The 23,188-nt window shown below is 37.3% G+C and overlaps 1 protein-coding gene across 3 annotated transcripts in view; it reads left to right on the forward strand.

The window, feature by feature from the left end:
• PRKD1 (protein kinase D1) overlaps window positions 1-23,188 on the forward strand; it is a 372,587-nt gene that overhangs the window by 29,785 nt on the left and 319,614 nt on the right. The gene's annotated exons all lie outside the window — the stretch shown is intronic.

Here is a 23,188-nt window from a genome sequence, read left to right on the forward strand (position 1 = left end):
TTGATGGGTGTGTGTGTGTGTGTGTGTGTGTTTGCCTGTGTGTGTGCACATACACATGCATGTAGAAACCTTAAAAACCTTATAATTGGGAAACATTAATGGAAAACAGGTTTTCTGAAGTTAAGAGTAAATCTGGATTTAAGCTCTGGCGTCGTATATTAATTACATAGGAAAACCACCTAAATTTTCATTAGTTTTCTTTTCTCATCTACATAATGTTGATAATTGTTTGAATATTACCTTACAGGGTTTGCGGCATGATTCACTTGGATAATAGTTAGTTCTTAATTTATTTATTCACTCATTTGTTCTCCAAATATATATTGAGCTCCTATTGTAAAGTAGATGTTATTCTAGGCACATAGGTGTATCTATAAACAAAACAGACAAAATCCCTGCTCTCTTGAAGCTACATTCTAGTGGATAGAGATAAACAATGAAAAGTAAGTGTAGTGAGTAAGAAAGTTAAATATAATTAGTGCTGTCTATAAAAGTAAAAAATATGATTAAGGAAAACTGGGACTGCCATGCATGGGGCAGGGTAGAGTTGGGGAGCAGGTTGCAGTGTTACCTAAGGTGGTCAGGGCTGGCTTCCTTGAGAACGTGACATTTGAGTAAAGACTCATTTGAGTAAAGACATTTGAGTAAAGCAGCCATGTGGACATGTCGGTGGAGAGTGTGCCTTAGGCAGAAAGAACAGTCAGTGCAAAAGTCCTAAAGTGCTTGCGGGACAGCAGCGGGGCTGCCAGGCTGGTATGGAGTGAGTGGGGAGATGAGGTAAGAGAGGTGAAAGTTGGATTGCTCCTGAGGGCCTTGCGGGACACTTCAGGACTCCAGCTTTCCCTCCAAATGAGACTCTAACTGGTGTAGGATTTTGAGAGGAGTGATGTGACCTAATTCAGGTTTGTAAAGGATCGCTCTTGGCTGCTGTGTAGAAACAAGTGTGGGGGTGAGAGTGGGAACAGGGAGGGTGGTTAGGGGCTTTTTATAGGAATTTAAATGAGAGATGATGGGGCTTCTATGAAAGTGAGCAGTCAAGGTGGGGAGAAAAATCCATTAAATACAGTATAAATGAAGGTTTTGTTTGTTTGTTTGTTTGTTTGTTTTTGAGATGGAGTCTCACTCTGTCACCCAGGCTGGGGTGCAGTGGCACGATCTCGGCTCACTGCAACCTCTGCCTCCTGGGTTTAAGCGATTCTCCTGCCTCAACCTCCTGAGTAGCTGGGATTACAGGTGCCTGCCACCAAGCCGAGATAATTTTTTGTATTTTAGTAGAGGTGGGGTTTCATCATGCTGGCCAGGCTGGTCTCGAACCCCTGACCTTGAGATCCGCCTGCCTCATCCTTACAAAGTGTTGGGATTACAGGTGTGAGCCACAGCGCCCAGCCATTTGTTCTTATACGTGGTGTTGAGCTAGAGAGTATCCAGTTCTCAAAGTTACCAGTTTTTCTTTGGGGCTTAGAATTTAAATATAGACTGTTACTTAAATGTACGTGTTTTGACATCATATGTCTAGAAATTAAATAGGACATCTTAGTTTAAACTACTTTTAGTAAAGATCTTGTGAAGAAATCAAGTTTCAAGCTCAATAAAGCTTGCTTCTGTGCTTCTTGTGATCACATAGCACACAGTTCAGGGGTGATTCAGTATTGCTCTGGCTTGTTTCAGAAACTGAGAAACCATTCTCAACACTACTCTCTCTCCAACCTCTCTCCACCATGTAATCCAAGTTTTGTCCATTGTGTTTTCAAAATATATCTAAAAATCTGTTTATTTCTCTCCATTTCCACTATTAACCCCATGGTCCTAGATGTTGTCAATTTTGCTGTACTACAAGTATCCTCATCCGTTCTTTACTTAGCAGACAGAGAGTTTTGTACAAATGTAGGTCTTCTTAAATCATGCTGCAGTATAAAACATTTCAGTGATATCTGCTAGAATATTCTCCATTTATGTCCCCATCCATTATCTGCCTTTCTTTGCTCTGTACTCCAGGAGGATACAGAATACATCCCTGGAACTCCTTTGGCTTCTGGCTTCCCATTGAGGATGGTATACTTCCCCTTGCACCTAGAACAAAGTCACAATTCAGGACATGGACAATCATTATAAGGAAGGCTCTACATGATTTTGCTGATCTACCCATCTCACTTCTTTCACCATTCCTGGCTTTGACAGTTGCCTTTCAGTTCCTTATACTTCCCGGCCTCCTCCCACCTCCTTGGTGTACACTCTCATTATTCCTGACTGAACCACTTTTCCTCCACCTCCCATCCATTTCACTTGGCTCACTCTTGCTCATCTTGAATGTCTCAACTTTAACATCACTTCCTCAGAGAAACCTTCCCTAGTTATATACTCCCATTTCTCACTGAATTTTTCTTTTGTAGCAGGTGGTGTGACTATGTATAAATATTCATGCAACATATTTGCATAGTAATTCTCTTCTCTGATAGATTCCAGGCTCCATGAGGTCAAAGATATGCAGGTTTTTCTTTTAAAACTAAGTCTCAGAAGCAGTGGTTGGTACATACAGAGCACTCACTAGCTGCCTGGCGAATGCATTTAGAAATTAAATATAGTCTCACAGGCAGTTTTCAGTAATTGCCAAGGAGATTGTAATGTGTTAGTGTAGAGTCGTATCTAGGAGCACACCTAGAACTGAAAATTAGAACGAGCACTGGAGCCCGGGAGTCTGTGTATTCTGACCTGAAACCGAGAAACCGACATTCATAAGGCTAGTGATGTTACGGAAGACACTAAGAACTACATGCTGAAGAAAATGACGTCAACAAGGTATTTCTTGTCTTTTAGTATTAAAGTTGAAAGTGTTTATATATATTTTTTTGTTACATATGCTTATTATAACTTTTGTGACTGGTATGATTTACTTATTTTTTCTGACTTTAAGAGCAAGATTCCATACATTTAACAAGTGGAAATAAGGTAGGAAGAGCTTTGGCACCAAATATGTGAGTGAAGACCAAAAGAATGACACATGCCACTAAAAAGATATGAAAACCAAAAAAACCTCTCTCCATTATAAATAACTTTTTATTTTAGAAAAAAAACTATTATAATTATTTTAGAAAGAGTAACTGTGGTTATTAACATCTTTATTAAAGTATAAATTTTCCACAAGAAAATTTGGTTTTGTTGGTAATAAACTATTCTTATATATATTAAATATTTTGAAATCTGATCTTTAAAATTTTGCTGAAATGAAATTTTGCCTTTCTACCATCTCTACTAGAAAATGAAAATATACTATTCTGTCAGAGTATTATTAATAAAATGAAAATTTATTAATCTGTCCATTTTGTCTTATTGATTCATTTAGAAAAGTTTGAATTGTATCCTGGGAAAGGTCCATTACAAGCCATTTCAGAAGAAAGTCAATATATATGTTATTGAAATGCATATGGTATTCTAAGGGTTTCAAATTCATAGAGCTGAATGGAATTTATTTTTAACTTTATGAAGAAATAGTCTTTGATGGATTTTTTAATGGTATTTCTATTCCAACGTAAGTTTGATGGCTGTAACATTTTAGAAATAGATGTGTTTGGTGGAAATGTTGAGATTCTTATTTGTAAGCAGTGAGTGAAGCCACCAAGAATTTTAGTGACCTCCCTTTTGATGAGTGACTATTCATATTTATTCTTATTCATTCTAATAATAATCAGTTTTAAAGTACCAACAGGACAGTGTATAACATCTCAGTCTGATGGGTCCACTTCTAAAGGTACTATGTCTAAAGGTACTGCATTTCGGCACACTGAAGCCAGTGTATACCTGAAAAGATGACTCAGCCTTGAGCCTCTACCTTTTCCACAAGTTAATATGTGATAGGAGGCCAGACATTGTAGCATTATGTCATTCTTGGCACTGAAAGGAAGGTAATTTGTGTAAGACCTTTATTGTGAGATCTGTCAACATGGAAACTGCAAAACAAACTTCTGAAAGAGATGATGTGTAATACTGTTTTTTTTTTTTTTTGTATGGGTGGCCATGAAATGATTTCACATTTAGTGGAAAAAGGCACAGAATGTTGTTCTTGATACAAAGAGAAACTTCCTCAACCATTTGACTAAGATATTTGGAAAACTTGAGTTCTTTAAAGAAAAAGGAAAACCCAGTTAACAGTTACCTCGTATCTACTGCATGCTTATCAAGCAAGGTGTTACACTAAGTACGTTGGTGTGTTTGTAAATGAAAGAAGGAATGGTTGTATGTACATACGTGGATGCGAAAATGAAGGAAATTAATATGTTGAAGAACTGTTTGTAGGAAAAACATTTGGAGAGTGTGGAATCTCAAAGAAGTATGTGATACAAAATCCTTCGTATATTTGGAGGGCATAAGGTTTGATGAAACTAAGTAAATCTTAATTTATGCCAAAGTGGAGTCACTACAATTAATACCAAGGCAATGAATTGTGTGACATATTCATCAGCATTAGTGGGTCTTTAAACTTTGGATGAAACTCTTTTAGAAATTTTAAGAGGTGAGCAGGGAAAGTTTTTAGAAGTTTTAATAAAATATTTAGATTAGATTATTTTGGTGTATTTCATATGCATATGTATTTGGAATAGTTAGCTACATGTAAATTCTATTTCTGAATTGAATTCCATGAATTTGTTTCAAGTACCTACTTTTAGAGCAGTGTATATTTTCTGAGTGATAAAAGAGGAGTAATACATGCATTGTTTAGAAATTCACCATAAATATGGCAAACAAAACAATCTAGAAAGAGATTTAAAAAAAACCCAAAAAACCCAAAGTTTACCATCCAGTAGTAAAGGTGGATTGTGAGGGACCCTGCCTTAGAGAGTCGTAGGAGAGCATGGTCCTATTCAGTTAGAGCCATCAGGAAAGCCTTCACAGAAGAGGAGGGGCTGAAATAGACTCAAAGGAAAAGGTTTATTTGTAATATGAAGATGAAGAAGGCAGAGGCATAGAAGGTGGCCTGCAATAGTGACATAGTGCATGCGTGCATGCATGAGGCGGGAGGTGGATGGGGGGAAGGAAAACTGGTATCTAACCAAATATTTCACCTGTGTTTTTTGGTTTTTGCTGCTGAATTGGACAGAGGCTGTCACCATTCATGATGGTTCTGAAAAAAAACAAAAGCCACTCCATTCCTGATTATTACTCTAACTAGACTGTTGTTGCTCTCTCTTGAGTTTTGGAGTAGTTGTACCTCTGTCACATCAGTGAAAATTATGCTACTTTAAAGGAGTTTTTCTTCTCACTTGTTTTACATTTGCTGCCTATTACATAGCTGTCCTTTGTGCATCTGGCTAGCATCTGTGAGCCATGTGTGTGCCCTATGATGGGACATGTGTATTGGTACATTTCTTCCTTGATAAACCCCAGTGTCTAGGACAGTGCCGGGTACATAGCAGGCATTTGTTAAATACATGATGAATATTTTTGTAAGGATTCTCTCTTGATTTTTATTATCAGGTATATTTTGCGTAAAATGCAAATAAAACTGATCACAAGAAACTGTGACCTTGGTGATAGATACAATTTTCAAAATCATATGGAACATTAACTTTTATTCGATATTAATGTTAACATTAACTTTCATTCAACATTAACAGCATATCAACTTACAATAAAAATTATATCTCTTTATTAAGAGTATGCAGTGTCAAAAGGCAATCAGGTTTCTTAGTATAATTTGTTTCTGTGTTTGTACTTCATCCAATCATAAACTAGGTAGGCACTTTCTTCCCTTAGAAGGGTTACTGAATTGGAAGATTATCTTTCTTTCGAATATGCTTGCAATGTATTATCTTTAATTATTTTACTGAAGAGAAAAAGAGAGAAAGACCAGAGAGCTTGTTTCAGTCCTGTGAACTTTTTAAGGTTATTGCCTAACTCACCTTCATTCTTTATATTGAGGCAGGAGTTCTGTCTATCTATGTATCTATCTATCTACATATTTATCTACTTATTTGTTTTTGGATAACATTTATTTATGTCAGGTACTGTGCCACGTTTGTTATTCTTCCCAGAGTATTTGTTTTATGGATGAAGAATAGAGGATTCCCTTGCTCAAGAATATACAATGAGTAAGTGATGGGTAGGAATTGGGTCTAAAAGTTCTTTATTTGATGAGACACTCACTCTCAAAGATGCCATCCAGAGATTTATTGCTTTAATTAAAACAGGTTGGGAGAATTAATAAAAGTTTTCAACCGTGAGAAAACAAATAAAACGCTTGAAATAATTGAACATGCCGGAAACTAGCAGTTCTTTGCTTTTTCTCAGGAGAACAGAATTATTCTGGAGAGAACTGCATTTGATAAAATACTGGTAAAAGTATTAAAACATTATTAAAATGTATCAATAATATAATCTAGGGATTTAAGAAATGCATATGTGTAATTAAATGACACAACTTATTTGAGAACTTCATTAGAAAATTAGACACTGTTCCTTTCTACTCCCTTTTGTATCCTCAGAGCCTAGATAAATGTCTGCCATAGAATAGGTGCTCTATAAATTCTTGTTGGATGAATGAAAGGATATTTGAGTGATTTTTTTATTATTATCATACTTTAAGTTCTAGGGTACATGTACACAACTTCCAGGTTTGTTACATAGGTATACATGTGCCATGTTGGTTTACTGCACCCTTCAACTCATCATTTACATTAGGTATTTCTCCTAATGCTATCCCTCTCCCAGCCCCCCACCCCCCAACCCTGATGTGTGATGTTCCCCTCCCTGTGTTCATGTGTTCTCTTTGTTCAACTCCCACTTATGAGTGAGAATCTGCAGTGTTTGGTTTTCTGTCCTTGTGATATTTTGCTGAGAATGATGGTTTCCAGCTTCGTCCATGTCCCTGCAAAGGACATGAACTCATCCTTTTTTGTGACTGCTTAGTATTCCATAGTGTATATGTGCCACATTTTCTTCATCCAGTCTATTATTGATGGACAGTCACTCACAGCTTCCCCTGGCTAGGAAAGGGAGATCCCCTGACCCCTTGCTTTCCAGGTGAGGTGACGCCCCACCCTGCTTTGGCTTGCCCTCCATGGGCTGCACCCATTGTCCAACCTGTCCCAATGAGATGAACCAGGTACCTCAGTTGGAAATGCAGAAATCACCCGTCTTCTGTGTCAGTCTCACTGGGAGCTGTAGACTGGAGCTCTTCCTAGTCGGCCATCTTCAGGTGTTGTTTTCAGTGGGCCTCTTGGAGAGGTGACAGTTGAGTGGAGTCTGAATGAAGTCAAGGCTCTGTATGCTTGTGAGCTCAAATTTATGTCTTGAACTTTAGATGCTTATATCCAAATACCTATCAGATAGCTCATTTGAATGTCTCAAATAGTATTAACGACTCGAGGACTAGAGGACCAATGCTATTAATTTTAGCCAACTGAACAGAACCCAAACATTAAACACAGGTTTTTGCACATATTAGGAACACCATAGTTTAGGGTCTAGGAAAAATAGATGCTTGAAAGGTTCAGGTGACTGCAACTGCTTATGCAGTAAAGAGCTAGCTTTGCCCAGCTTTACTCAGTATTGCTGTTATTTTCACCTTATACAAAGTCTTAGGCTTTTCTGTGATTGCTTTTTACATCAATTTAGAAATAAGGGTGAGTATATGTGAATTAATGCTCAGGACTTTGAAACTAGATCAGCTCTAAGTAACTTAGTGATATAGTAATAATAAATTCTGCATTACTGAGGAGCTGAATTTCTGATTTGTGTGGTGTGTCTGTTTTTTGCATGACTCCTCTACTTTCTGTATTTCATCACCATGTACAGTTTTATTTCCAGTATTCTCCTATGTCAACCCTGTTGGTCAACTTTGATGTCATAGACTTTCCTCAAATACCACTTCGGATTTGCTGTTAACATTGAATTATATCATGTAGGTCTGATTATTTTTCTTCTCTTGAACATATTTCTTTATTAAAATATAACCTGTGTTCCACGTTTCAAGCATACAGTGTTTACCTTCATGATGCCTTTCCAGTCATTCCGTGTACAAGTTGTGTCTTTCTATAGGCCTTCTTGCATTTCTGTGATTTTCCACTTAGATGACATTTATTTATTTATTTAGGTTTTATTTTATTTTATTTTTATTATTTTTTTAAATAGGTTTCCGCTCTGTCACCCAGGCTGGAGTGCAGTGGCAAAATCATAGGATCACTCCTGGGCTTAAGTGATCCTCCCACCTTAGCCTTCAAGTTGCTGGGACTATAGACGCATGCCAACACACCTGGCTAACTATTTTTATTTTTTTAAATAGAGATAGGCTCTCCCTATGTTTCCCAGGCTGGTCTCAAACTTTTGGACTCAAGTGATCCTCTTACCTCAGCCTCCCAAAGTGCTGGAATTAAAATTGTGAGCCGCTGCACCCAGCCTCATATGGCATTTATACATTGCTTCAACTCTTACAAAATGAGACTTATGTCTATTTTGACATATTCCTTTGTACAGTAATGCATCTCTTAACAACAAGGTTACATTCTGAGAAATGTATTGTTAGGCCATTTTTTGTTGTGTGAATATCATAGAGTGTACTTATGCAAACCTAGATGGTCTAGCCTACCACACACCCAGGCTATATGGTATAGCCTGTTGCTCCTAGGCTATATACGTGTACAGCACATTACTGTACTGAATGCTGTAGGTAGTTGTAACACAATGGTAAATATTTGTGTATCTAAACATATAAAAAGTACAGTTAAAATAGGGTATTAAAATCTTCTAAGACCACCATTGTGTATGTGGTTTGTGGTTGACACAAACATCATTATGTCGTGCATGACTATATACTCATAACCTGAAATCTTATTCTTCTTGATTTTAAATTATTTTGGGGAAGGACCTAAAGTTTATGTATCATTGTATCTGTCATACAGCCTAGTGCTGTTCCTTCCATATATTAGTGCTCAGTTTTTCCATAGTGTTCTTGTTTGTCACATTGCAGGTAATTGTTTAATGCTTATTTGAAAGTAATATTGGTCTAATTACATCAGTATTATGGACATATTGAATACACACACACATCATACAGATAAAATCTTCATGCAATATAGAGGGCATGCTTTTTGTTGACTCCCTCTTGTGTACCTGTCACACCTCTAGACTTGACCATCTTTGTGCTAGAGGAAAAGAGAGCAGTAGTGGCAGGGATGTGCCATAAAGCTAATTCACTATCACCTGTAGGACAGTCAAGGTTGCTTTCTGGGTTTCTTCCTGAAATTTGAGCTGATAGTAAGCATTATAACCACCACTATAAAATTTTATATTAACATTTGCAAGAACAAACAGTTGACATCAGGCATAAGTCTTACTTTGCATTATACTTTTGGTGCATCATTGCTGGAAAAATTATGCTAATTCACACCATCTGCAGCTACCAGATGTGCTATTGAGATGTGCACAAGTTCTTTTCCAGAAGACTATTTGATGTCAAATGTCAATAATGTGTTGAAATGACAGCACCTACTATCAAAGGATGAGGAACAATTACAAGTCATGTTTTCTCTTTAGGCTCACATACCAAGCTGGATGATAATACTGTGATAAATTAAATATAAATGACAAAGTAGAATTAACAAAATAATTCTTCAGTCTACCTTTTGGTCGGTTGCAAAATAACTATAGAATCTACTGAAGACTATCTTATTGAGTATATTTTTATAGTGAGTGTGGTGACATCCTGCCATCTACCTTGCATTTCTTGGCTTGTATTTTATTAAGAGAATTGGCTGAAAGGATATCAGCTGATGGTGATAGAATAAGTTTTTTCATTGCATGGCTGAGTACGCTTCTAGAAGCTCTCTCTCCCAAATATGATTGTTGAAAGTAAATTTGTTCATTTGAATACACTTAAGTTCTTCATCCACATTATGTCATAAAAGGCATTGCCACCAATTTAGTAGAACTATGGTTTTGTTTCCTTTGTCTGGGGGAGAGAGGACGAGAGAGTGGGAAGTGGCTCCTTTCATCTGAGATTTTTTCATGTTCTACCTGGATCTGGATGCATCTACATTTGGAGAGAATAGAAATCCTTTATGTTCCAGTTTCACTGCTTTCCCATTTTGGCAGCCACTGCTAAGAATTAAAAATGCCTGGGCACAGAAGCAGTTTGAGCTGTTGAACATACCAGGTAAACTCTGAAATTTTGTTGGTTTCTACAGTATTAATGAGTAATAGTGTTTGACAGCAGCTAGTACTTACTGAAAGCTTTTCCTTGTGCAAGAATGTGTCTGAGTGGAGGGCAAGTCTCTTTCTCTCCTTCCGTCATTTTATTCCTGTTCTGAAGTTCCTCCTGGACACATATCACTGCTGCCTCAGGGGGCTTTGTATGGACACCAGAGAGTATTTTCTTATAGCTCAGGTATTCTATAAACATATTACAACCATTGTTACAGAAAAAAATGTTTATTTTTTATTTCATTTGAGACAGAGTCTTGCTGTCACCCAGACTGGAGCATGGTGGTACAATCTTAGCTCACTGCAACCTCCATCTCCCAGGTTCAAGCAATTCTCCTGCCTCAGCTTCCTGAGCAGCTGGGATTACAGGTGCGTGCCACCACACCTGGCTAATTTTTTTTTTTTTTTTTAGGAGAGATGGGGTTTTACCATGTTGGCCAGGCTGGTCTCAAACTCCTGACCTGAAGTGATCTGCCCACCTCAGCCTTCCGAAGTGCTGGGATTACAAGTGTGCACCACCACACCCAGCTGAAAAAAGTGTATTTTGATTTAAATTCTTCTGCTTAGAGAATGAGGAATTCCCCTTAACCCTGGTAAATGCTGTTCTTATTCAGATTTTGCCAGGATATGAAGCATTTTTTGTTTTAGTTTTTTTTTTTTAATAAACTGTCTTTGATAAATATCTAAAATTGCCATTTTAGATATTGGCAAGTGGTCAATGTAAGTGATATATGACATATACTTTTAAGTACAGAGTAAATGGGAGTTTATAAAGGAACATGAATGAAGAGCCAGCTTAGTTAAAAACATAGGTTTCATCTGGATAAGCAGGACACCGTAAATGTCAAAAGAATTGCACTGCTTTGCTTTTTTGAATATCACTCCCCATTGATAACTCATCTCATAGAAATAAATAAAGCTATACATTTTATTTTCTCAGGACCAAGGAATAGAACTTACAAAGGATACTATTTTTAGCAATTTTTGCTTGCCTCTGTACCTTTATCCAGGTCATTCCCTTTGCCTAGAGGATTGTCAGTTCCACCATGCAGTCCCTGGGCTCAATCCCTGGTGAATTTTTACTCATTCTTAAGATTTAATTTACTTCTTTCTGGGATGCCTTTCTTGACTTCTCAGGGAAGAATTTGCTGCTTGCTCCACTCTGCATCGTCAGCTTCCTCCTCCACTCTCTGTGAACTACTTATATATATAATAATGTCCTAGCATGTGTCTTTGTCACCTAATCGAAGTCCATGATATGTTGAGATTGACTTCCTCATCTCCTTTCTTTTTAGATATATTTGTCTTTGGGACAAGTAGGCATCTGTTAGATGTTTGTTGAATGACTGAATAGTTTTATATCATTTTTATATGTAAAGTTCCTACACATGGAAAATCATCTTTGCTATTTTTATCTTCAGGATTCATGAGGGTATAAAATTGTGGAACATAAATTGCAGAAAAATAATTTGTATCCCTTTTAATGTTGAGAAATGTAATAACATATTGTACTAGTGAGTGATTATTGTTATTGCCAATATTAGACAGAAATATTAATACATTAGTATACATTTGTATGTTTTTGTAAAGTGCAATTAACTTTCCTTTTCGTGTTTTAGCCCAGTTTTCAATTTGAGATATTATTATATATATATTTTACATTAAAAATTTAACTGATTGAAAACCTAACTGGTAAAAGTTATATTACAAATTGCATTCATTAGTTTTAAAAAAGTGCTTTTAGGCCAGGCGCGGTGGCTCAAGCCTGTAATCCCAGCACTTTGGGAGGCCGAGACGGGCGGATCACAAGGTCAGGAGATCGAGACCATCCTGGCTAACATGGTGAAACTCCGTCTTTACTAAAAATACAAAAAAAAAAAAACTAGCCGGGCGAGGTGGCGGGCGCCTGTAGTCCCAGCTACTTGGGAGGCTGAGGCAGGAGAATGGCGTAAACCCGGGAGGCGGAGCTTGCAGTGAGCTGAGATCCGGCCACTGCACCCCAGCCTGGGCGACAGAGCGAGACTCCGTCTCAAAAAAAAAAAAAAAAAAAAAAAAAATTGCTTTTAACCCCAATAACAGGAAATGACTCTCAATATTTTTGCGTGTAGCCTTGCAAACCTTTGAAAATGTATTTATGTTCAAGGAGATCACACTGCACATATTGTTCTTTAACTGAGCATCACTTTTGAGTTGACCAAATTACACAAAACATTTTAGGGTAGGAGTTGCCATTTGATGATCATCTCTGCAGATGATGCTCTCATTGAAATTAGAAGGTCAACCATATGGGGAGGTTAAAAATAAAATCTGCTGGCCTTCAAAATCCTCTTATCAGCCACCTAACGGGGTCAGATGCTGACAATGATGCATCCGAGAGCAGCAAGTAAAGACAGATTGCAGAAGTTTTCATAATTGTGAATTGTGTTCTTGATTTATTCATTTTTACTTGTCTTTGTTTCCAATCTTGGGGATCTCTGGACTATGAATTTAGGTGGCAAATCTCAGGTGCATCTCCTAAAGACTAATAGTCATTTACACATTCATACATGAGATAAAGTATTTGGTGATATGTCCATCAAGTATAACTCAGAATCAGTAAACAAGTCTTTTCCCAAAGTAAGTTCCTTCTAAATGTAGCTAAAAAGAGCTACTTTGTCATTAAAGTGAATGAATATTCAGTTTTAGAACAGACTTGATGTTTGGATTGTGTTAAACATATGTCTGTTAGTGAAAGTGTTAGTCACAAAGATAAAATTTCTTCTAAAAATAATATATAGAGAAAAATGCAATAAATATACACATGGTAAAATACTTCTTTTTTCTGTAAACTTTTAGTTCTTTATAAGGGTTGTGATATCATTTAAAAATTTTCTGTTATTAAAAGAAACTGGAGATACTGTTCCTCGTAGCTGATAGTTTGGATATTTGTCCCCACCCAAACCTTATATTGAAATGTAATCCTCAGTGCGGACATGGGGCCTGGTGGGAGGTGTTTGGGCCACAGGGGCGGAGCCTCATGGTTTGATGCTGTTCTTGCAATAGTGAATACTCATGGGATCTGTTTTTTTAAGTGTGTGGCTCCCTTCCCCACTCTCTCTTGCTCCTGCTTTCACCATGTGGCATGCCTACTCTTGCCTCACCTTCCACCATGAGTAAAAGCTCCCTGAGGCCTCCCCAGAAGCCAGGCAGATGTCAGCACCATGCTTGTACAGCCTACAGAACTTCTTTTCTTTATAAATTACCCAACGTCAGGTATTTCTTTATATCAGTGCTAGAACAAACTAATACAGTAGCCAAAAGGTAGAAGCAACCCAAGTTCCATTGATGGATGAATGGCTAAACAAAATGTGGTATATACACCTGCACACACACACACACACACACACACACACACAGTGAAATATTATTCAACCTTAAAAAAGAAGGAATACATATACATGATAGACTATTGATGAATCATGAGGAAATTATGCTAAGTGTAAAGAAACCAGTCACAAAAAAACAAATACTCTCTGATTTAACTTGTATGAGGTGTCTAGTATAGTCAAATTTAGAGAAAGAGAAAGTAGAATGGCAGTTGGCAGGGGCTGGGGAGAGGGAAAGTGGGAAGTTGTTTAATGGATATAGAACTTCAGTTTTTCAAGATAGAAACGTTTTGCACAGCACTGTGAATACACTTAATAGTACTGAACTGTACATTTTAAAATGGTTAAGATGGTAATTTTATGTCATATATATCTCACCACAACTAATAAAAGATAAATAAACTGGAGAAAAACACAATTTTTAGAGTAGTTTGGACTGGGACTTATTTATTTTTAGCCATAATTGTTTCTAAAGAATAATACCTAGGACTGGTCTATGGGCCTTTAACAGAATCTCGTATAATACATAATAATGGATTAGTTGGAAATATATTAGAAAACTTTGGTTAAGTTTCAGTGCAAGTCACTATTTGTCCTATATTGCCCTATTTTATTTATTTTTGGTGGAAAACATGGACATGATAAATTATTATTTGTAGATTAATTGAAAGCTAGCTAATATACTGAAATCACCATATTCAAATATGTATTTAGCAGAGATCCTTTGCTTTTATGATTATCAATTTGTAATCAAGAAACAGTTATTATTCATGTATTTATTGACTGCTTACTGTTATGTCAGGAACTGAGCTGAGTTCTGATATGTATTGATGTATAAGTTAAATCTTGTCCTTAAGGAGTCTGCAATCAATTGCATTTGGAGATGGGAGAATAACACAGAAATAGAAAATTATGCTAAAAAACTATAAAACTATGGAAGGGGTAAATAAAATGTGATTCATGAGAACAGATAGAAAGTTTTGGGAGTTCAGGATTTCTGGTATGAGGAACACTTTATGGAAGAAGTAATAACTTCTTTGGGTGGAGAGGGAAAGGTAAAGGATGATATTATGACTTGGGTGAGTAATTGAGCAGTTCAGTGAGATAAGGACAAAAAAAGGAGAAGTTTTGGGAAACACATCCATATTAATTAAAGTTTTGGGAGAGAGGAAGAATAAGCCCAGTGAAAATTCATGGGATGGGATCAAGAGAGGTCCCCAAACTGGAACCTGATGAAAGAATTAAAGAATTACTAGTGAATGGCCCACAACCAAACTTAACCAAAACAAACCACCAATAAAACAAACCAGAAACAAAACAAAACAAAAAAGAAAAACTGAGGAGGAGTGGGTCAGAGATGGAGGAGGAAAACTGTGAGTGTCATTTCAGGAAACTAAGGAAATGTGATGTGTTAGTCCATTTTCACGCTGCTGATAAAGATATACCCGAGACTGGGAAGAAAACGAGGTTTAATTGTATTTACAGTTCCACATGGCTGGGAGGCCTCAGAATCATGGTGGGAGGTGAAAGGTACTTCTTACATGGTGGCAGCAAGAGAAAATGAGGAAGGAGCAAAAGTGGAAGCCCCTGATAAACCCATCAGATATTGTGAGACTTACTCACTACCACAGGAATAGCATGGGAAAGACCGGCCCCCAGGATTCAATTACCTCCCCCTGGGTCCCTCCCACAACCTATGGGAATTCTGGGAGATACAATTCAAGTTGAGATTTTGGTGGGGAAACAGCCAAATCATATCATTCCACCCCTAGCCCCTCCAAATCTCATGTCCTCAATGTTTCAAAACCAGTTATCCCTTCAAAACAGTCTCCTAAAGTCTTAACTCATTTCAGCATTAAACCAAAAGCCTACAGTCCAGAGTCTCATCTGAGACAAGGCAAGTCACTTCCAGCTATGAGCCTGTAAAATCAAAAGCAAGCTAGTTACTTCCTAGATACAATAGGAGTACAGGTATTGGGTAAATACAGTCATTCCAAATGGAGAAATTGGCTACGCAAGGGCCCATGCAAGTCCAAAATCCAGCAGGGCAGTCAAATTTTAAAGCTCCAAAATGATCTCCTTTGACTCATCTCACATCCAGGTCACACTGTGGAAGAAGTGGGTTCCCATGGTCTTGTGCAGCTCTGCCCCTGTGGCTTTGCAGGGTACAGCCTCTCTCCTGGCTGCTTTCACGGGCTAACATCGAGTGTCTGAGGCTTTTCCAGGTTCATGGTGCAAGCTGTCGGTGTATCTACCATTCTGGGGTCTGGAAAACTGTGTGTCTCTTCTCACAGTTCTACTTGGTGGTGCCCCAGTAGGGACTCTTTGTGGGGGCTTTGACCCCACATTTCCCTTCTGCACTGCCCTAGCAGAGGTTCTCCATGAGGGCCCTGCCCCTGCAGCAAACTTTTGCTGGGAATCCAGGCATTTCTATACATCTTCTGAAATCTAGGTGGAGATTCCCAAAGCTCAGTTCTTGACTTCTGTGCACCCGCAGGCTCAACACCATCTGGAAGCTGCCAAGGCCTGAGGTTTCCACCCTCTGAAGCCACAGCCTGAGCTTTATGTTGGCCACTTTCAGCCACAACTGGAGTGGCTGGGACACAAGGCACCAAGTCCTTAGGCTGCACTCAGCAAGGGGACCCTGGGTCTGACCTGCAAAACTACTGTTTCCTCCTGGGCCTGTGGGCCAGTGATGGGAGGGGCTGCCAAGAAGGTCTCTGACATGGCCTGGAGACATTTTCCTCATGATCTTGGGGATTAACATTAGACTCTTTGCTACTTATGCAGATTTCTGCAGCTGTCTTGAATTTCTCCTCAAAAAATGGGTTTTTCTTTTCTACCACATCATCAGGCTGCAAATTTTCTGAACTTTTATGCTCTGTTTCCCTTTTAAAATGGAATGTGTTTAACAGCACCCAAGTCACATTTTGAATGCTTTCCTGTTTAGAAATTTCTTCCGCTAGATGCCCTAAATCATCTCTCTCAAATTCAAAGTTTCACAAATCTCTAGGGCAGGGGCAAAATGCTGCCAGTGTCTTTGCTAAAACATAGCAAGAGTCACCTTTGCTCCAGTTCCCAACAAGTTCCTCATCTCCATCTGAGAACACCTCAGCCTGGACCTTATTGTTCATATCGCTATCAGCATTTTTGTCAAAGTCTCTAGGAATTTCCAAACTGGCCCACATTTTCCTGTCTTCTTCTGAGCCCTCCAAACTGTTCCAATCTCTGTCTCTTACCCAGTTCTAAAGTTGCATCCACGTATTCAGGTATCTTTTCAGCAGCGCCCCACTCCTGGTACAAATTTACTGTATTATTCTATTTTTGTGCTGCTGATAAAGACATACAGGAGACTGGGAAGAAAAAGAGGTTTAATTGGACTTACAGTTCCACATGGCTGGGGAAGCCTCAGAATCATGGCTGGTGGCAAAAGGTACTTCTTACATAGTGGCAGCAAGGTAAAATGAAGAAGAAGCAAAAGTAGAAGCCCCTGATAAACCCACCAGATTTCATGAGACTTACTCACTATCAAGAGAATAGCATGGGAAAGACCAGCCTCCAGGATTCAATTACCACCCCCCCAGGTCCCTCCCATAACATGTGGGAATTCTGGGAGATACAATTCAAGTTGAAATTTGGGTGGGGACACAGTCAAACTATGTCACAGGGTATTTTAGGAATGAGGCAGAAGTCAGTGAGCATAACAAAGAAGAATTTGGCACAAGGTGCTAGGTGATGTCCTTGGTGGAGAGCAGGTGAAAAGAGCTAGGAGACCAGGCAGGCTGAAAGTGGGAACTGAGCTAGAGCAGATGTGGAGGTTGTGAGCAAAGACAACCATTTCAATAACTTTTACTATAAGAAAGAGAGAGTATACTATAAGAAAGCAAGAGTTATACTGTGGAGGAATCTGGGTTTAAGGAGGTTAAAATTTTTATGTATTTTATTAAAATTTTCCATTGTAATGAGAGATACATAGTATAAGTTACCATTTTAATCATTTTAAATGTACAATTTAGTAAAATTAAGTATATTCTCATCATCACAATTACCTAATTCCGGAACTTTTTCATCACCCCAATCAGAAATTCTGTACCTGTTAAGTAATAATTCCCCATTCCTGTCCTCCTTTCAGCCCCTGGCAACCTCTAATCTTCTTTCTGTCTCCATGAATTTGACTATCTTAAATATTTCGTATAAGTGGAATCATACAATGTCCATTATTTTGTATCTCATTTATTTCATCTAGTGTAATGTTTTCAAGGCTTATCCATGTTGTAGCATGTATCAGAGCTTCATTCCTTTTTATGGTTGAATAATACTCCCTTCTCTGTATATACTACAGTTGGTTTATACATTCATCTATGAACGTTTTGGTGGTTTCTCCCTTTTGGCTGTGGTGAATAGTGCTGCTGTGAACATTGTTGTACAAGTATTTGTTTGAATCCCTGTTTTCAGTTCTTTTCAGTATATACCTAAGAGTGGAATTGCTGGGCCATATGGTAATTCCGTGTTTAGTTAGTTTGTTTGTTTGTTGTTTTTTTTGTCATTAGAACTCCAGATTTTTTTAAAAAAAACTTTTACTTTAGATTCAGGGGTACATGTGCAGATTGGTTATACAGGCAAACTTGTGTCACAGGGGTTTGTGGTAGAGATTATTTCATCACCCAGGTACTAAGCCAAGTACTCAATAGTTATTTTTTCTGATCCTCTCCCTCTGTCCACCTTCCACCCTTAAGTAGGCTCCAGTGTCTGTTGTTCCCCTATTTGTGTCCATGTGTTCTCATCATTTAGCTCCCACTTATAAGTGAGAACATGCAGTATTTGGTTTTTGTTCCTATGTTAGTTTGCCAAGGATAATGGCCTCCAGCTCCATCCATGTTCCCACAGAAGACACGATCTCGTTTTTCTTATGGCTGCAATAATACTCCATGGTGTATAATGTACCATGTGTTCCTCATCCAGTCAGCCATTTATGAGCATTTAGGTTGATTCCATGTTGTTGCTATTGTGTGTAGTGCTGCAGTGAACATCCACATGCATATGTCTTTTTGATAGAATGATTTATATTCCTTTGGGAATATACCCTCTAATGAGATTGCTGGGTTGAATGGTAGTTCTGTTTTTACCTCTTTGAGGAAGTGCCATTCAATATAATGGTTCTGGGATAACTGGTTAGTCATATGCAGAAGAGTGAAACTGGACTCTTACACTATATACAAAAATCAACGCATGATGGATTAAAGACTTAAATGTAAAACACAAAACTATAAAAACCCTGAAAGACAACCTAGGCAATGCCATTCTGGACATAGAAACTGGCAAAAATTTCATGACAAATATGCCAGAAGCAATCACAACAAAAGCAAAAATTGATAAATGGGATCTAATTAAACTTAAGAGCTTCTGAACAGCAAAATAAACTATTAACCGAGTAAACAGACAACCTACAGAATGAGAAAACATTTGCATAGTACGCATCTGACAAAGGTGTAATATCCAGCATCTGTAAGGAACTTAAGTTTACAAGAAAAACAAAGCAATCCCATTTAAAAGTGAGCAAAGGAATGTTTACCTCTTTGAGAAACTGCCAAACCTTTTCCCATAGCAACTGCAACATTTTACATCCCTACCAACAGTGTACCAGGGTTGCAGTTATTCCACATTTTTGTCAACACTTGTTATTCTCTGTTGCAATGTACCTACTTCTGTTTTTGTTTTTTTGTTTGTTTGTTTTGTTTTGTTTTGTTTTTTAAGACTGTGTCTTGCTCTCTGACCCAGGCTGGAATGCGGTGGCATGATCTCGGCTCACTGCAACCTCTGCCTCCTGGGTTTGAGCAATTCTCCTGCCTCAGCCTCCCAAGTAGCTGGGATTACAGGCATGCACCACCACACCTGTCTAATTTTTATGTTTTTGGTAGACACGGGGTTTCACCATGTTGGCCAGGCTGGTCTTGAACTCCTGACCTCAAATGATCCTTCTGTGTCGGCCTCCCAAAGTACTGGGATTACAGGCATGAACCACCATGCCTGGCCTTCTTTGTGGTTTTAATTTCCATTTCCCTGATGACTAATGACGTTGGACATCTTTTCATGTGTTGTCTATTTGTGTATTTTCTATGGAGAAATATCTATTCAATCCTTTGCCTGGTTTTTGATTTGGTTGTTTTTTGTTTTGTTTTTTTCTGTAGAGTTGGAGTTTTTATAAAATAGATACTAGAACTTGACCTTATATATGAAATTGGCTTTTGTTTTTTTTGCAAGTCCATTTTAGATATTGTCTCACTGTCATGATAATGGCCTTTGATGAACAGAAATTTAAATTTTGATGAAGTTCTGTTTGTCTATTTTTTCCTTTGGGTGTACATGCGATTTTTAAATTAAAAGTAAATTCGCAGTAAAATTTACTTTTTTTTGGAGTGTAAAGGTATGTGTATTTTAACACTTGCACAGATTTGTGTATCTACCACCAAAATCAGGATACACCCAAATCAGGATACAGAAAATTTTCATCATCCTCCAGAATTCCCTCATACTGCTCTATTTGTAGGCAAACTCTTACCCCTGGTTGGCAGTGACCTGCTCTTTATCCCCATGGTTTTGCTTTTCCAAAAATGACATATAAATGGAACCACATATAGTAAGATAATTCTCCATGGGTCTCGCATTGCTGCATGTTTTGCAAGCAGAGGCACTGACTGTTTTTGTTCTAGACTATCACTTTGAGAATGTTTGAATAGTGAATAGCCTTGGAAGATATAGTATGTTTCTCCCTCTGAAGCAAACAGCAGGCATACTCACTGCCCATTATAAAAGATTTGAGTTTTCTGAGATAGGGTTCCTCTCTTGTAACAAGTCAAGGTGTGTAACTTTCGGTTCTCTTCACCTTGCCCTTTTGGAATTGGGGCTCAGGGAACCAGCACTCATGTAAAAGTGCTGATAGTCTGACCAATTCTGTTGCTACAAAAGAGAGATAGGAGGGAATGGATTTGGCAGTTTGAGGAGCTTGGAGAAGACTTGAAATAGTTGTGGAAAATGAGAGTAAGTGTTACTGGGGAAATGTGGAATTATATATTAAGTAAAACAAGCTGATTGTAGCAATAACTAGTTATTATTTTTACAGATAAGCAAAGAAAAAAAAGAGAACAAACCAACAAGCCTTTTTAATACATCTCCTTATGCTACCATAAACCTTATAATGTTGTTTAAAGGGACATCAGCAGTTCATAAATAAAATAAACCTAAATTGTTGTTTGCCTTTAGTGAATAAATTGCTTATCTTTAACATGTCATTTATTGGAAATAATATTTAACACAATCATTAATTCTTACAATTCTTTTGTCAAGGCTGTCAGAATTGTCATTTAAAATGCATAGCGCAAACAATATTATGCGAACAATAACAGAAATGAGAAAAGGAAAATAACTATGCACAGTTTTGCCTCTAATAAATTACCTGTTTTCATGTGTTTTTATGCATTCCTAGTCTTTGTCCACATGCAAATATTATGATATTGAATCACTTGTTGGTTGCATCCTAGGCACAATTTAATTTACTTCTTTTTTATCAACATCATTTTATAAGCATTTTTTTGCATATTATTCCTGGACCTTAACAGTAAGAGTTTCTATTATCTGGGCTTTTGTGTACTTCCCCACCCCCCACCCCCCACCATTTTATCTATCTCTGGGAAAGGCATTATTATCTCCATTTTATTGATACAAAAACCAAGGCTTAGGAAAGTTAAAAGATTTGCCAAAGATAAGTGCGTTGCATCTCTTAGGGTAAAATCTTTACAAGTATAAAGAATTAATATATTTACCTTATTCATAATTGGTTTTCATTTGTTTTTTATTGATGCATATTTTACATATTTATGGAGTACAAGTGAATTTTTATATATGCCTATAATGTGTAATGATCACGTCTTCTAGCTACTTTGAAATGTACAATATATTGTTGCTAGTTATAGTCACCCTGGTCTGCTATGGAATATTAGAACTTCTTAATGTAAATTTGCACCCAACCACCAACCCTCTCTTTATCTCCTCATCCCACCCTCATACCCTTCCCACATCTGATATATCTGTCATTCTATTTTCTATCTCCCTGTGATCAATTTTTTTTTTAAACTCTTATGAGTGAGAACATATGAAATTTGTCTTTCTGTGCCTGGGTTATGTCACTTAACATAATGACCTCCAGTTTACGTCCATGTTGTTGCAAATGACAAGATTTCATTCTTTCTGTATGGCTGAATAGTATTCCATTGTATATATGTATATGTATACCACATTGTCTTTATCTTTTTGTCCATTGATGGACACTTAGGTTGATTCTGTATCTTTGCTGTTGTGAGTAGTGCTGCAATAAACTTGCAAGTGTAGGCATTTGATAAGGAAAGTTTCTTTGATATACTGATTTCTTTTTCTTTGGATAGATACCCAACAGTGGGATTGCTGGATCATATGATAGTTCTTTTAGTTTTAGGAGAAATCTCCATACTGTTTTCTGTAGTGGTCATACTAATTTACATTCCCACCCACAGTATATAAGAGTTCCCTTTTCTTTTCATCCTCACCAGCATCTATTATTTTTATCTTTTTAGTAGCCATTCTAACTGGGATAAGATGCTATCTCATTGTGGCTTTGATTTGCATTTCCCTGATACTTAGTGATATTGAGCACTTTTTCATATATCTGTTGACACTTGTGTATCTTCTGGCAAAGATTGTTATTTTTTCTCCCCATAAACATCAGCTAAAACTCAAAGCTGAGATTATGAAAAACTCTTGATTGTTCAGGATACGTGCGTCTTTTACTGTGTATATTACCAAGCAATAGAAATATATATTAACATAGTAGCCAGTCACATTTGTGAAGAATGTTAGAACTGTAACAAATAAATCTTCATATTATGTAAAATAACAACATAGATTTGATCTGTGAATGAAGGATTTTTCATTTTATATAGTGTTTATAGTCTTTTAAACACACACACTATTGGCATAAACAAATTTGGCCACATATTCCAGTGCAGGTGTGTGTTTGTGTGTGTAAAATTATATATGTGCTACTTTATTAAAATAATTTATATATTATATACAACTATGTATTTTTAAAAAATAAGATTAATATTAATAAGAACATAATCTCTAATATTTTATCTATTTTTGCAGTATTTTTTCTTGCCCATTTCTGGGATGGGTGTCCCCCAACTTGTGTAAACTACTGATTAAAAAATAGCTAAAATGCATCTTATAGATTTAGGCACTTTAAATATTTGTTTAGTATATAACAAAACTTTTGCACTGAAAACTGTTTATTGAAATGAGTTCACAAATGCATGTTGAATATCTGTTATGTACAAAGCATTTTGTATAGATAGTGATCTTTCTTTTGCTCTATGCAAGATTTGACGTTTTTTTTTTTTCTGTATCAGTAACCCCTTGTGAAATCTGATTTTGACCTAATATCTAGCTAAAGCTCCAAAAGTTTGTCCTTGAGAGAGTGCCTGAAATTGTAAAAGTAGTATAGCTGGGTGCAGTGGCCCATGCCTGTAATTCTAGCACTTTGGGAGGCCGAGGCAGGCGGATCATCTGAGGTCAGGAGCTCAAGACCAGCCTGGCCAATA

Source organism: Macaca thibetana, chromosome 7, assembly GCF_024542745.1.
Source record: "Macaca thibetana thibetana isolate TM-01 chromosome 7, ASM2454274v1, whole genome shotgun sequence".
NCBI lineage: Eukaryota > Metazoa > Chordata > Mammalia > Primates > Cercopithecidae > Macaca > Macaca thibetana.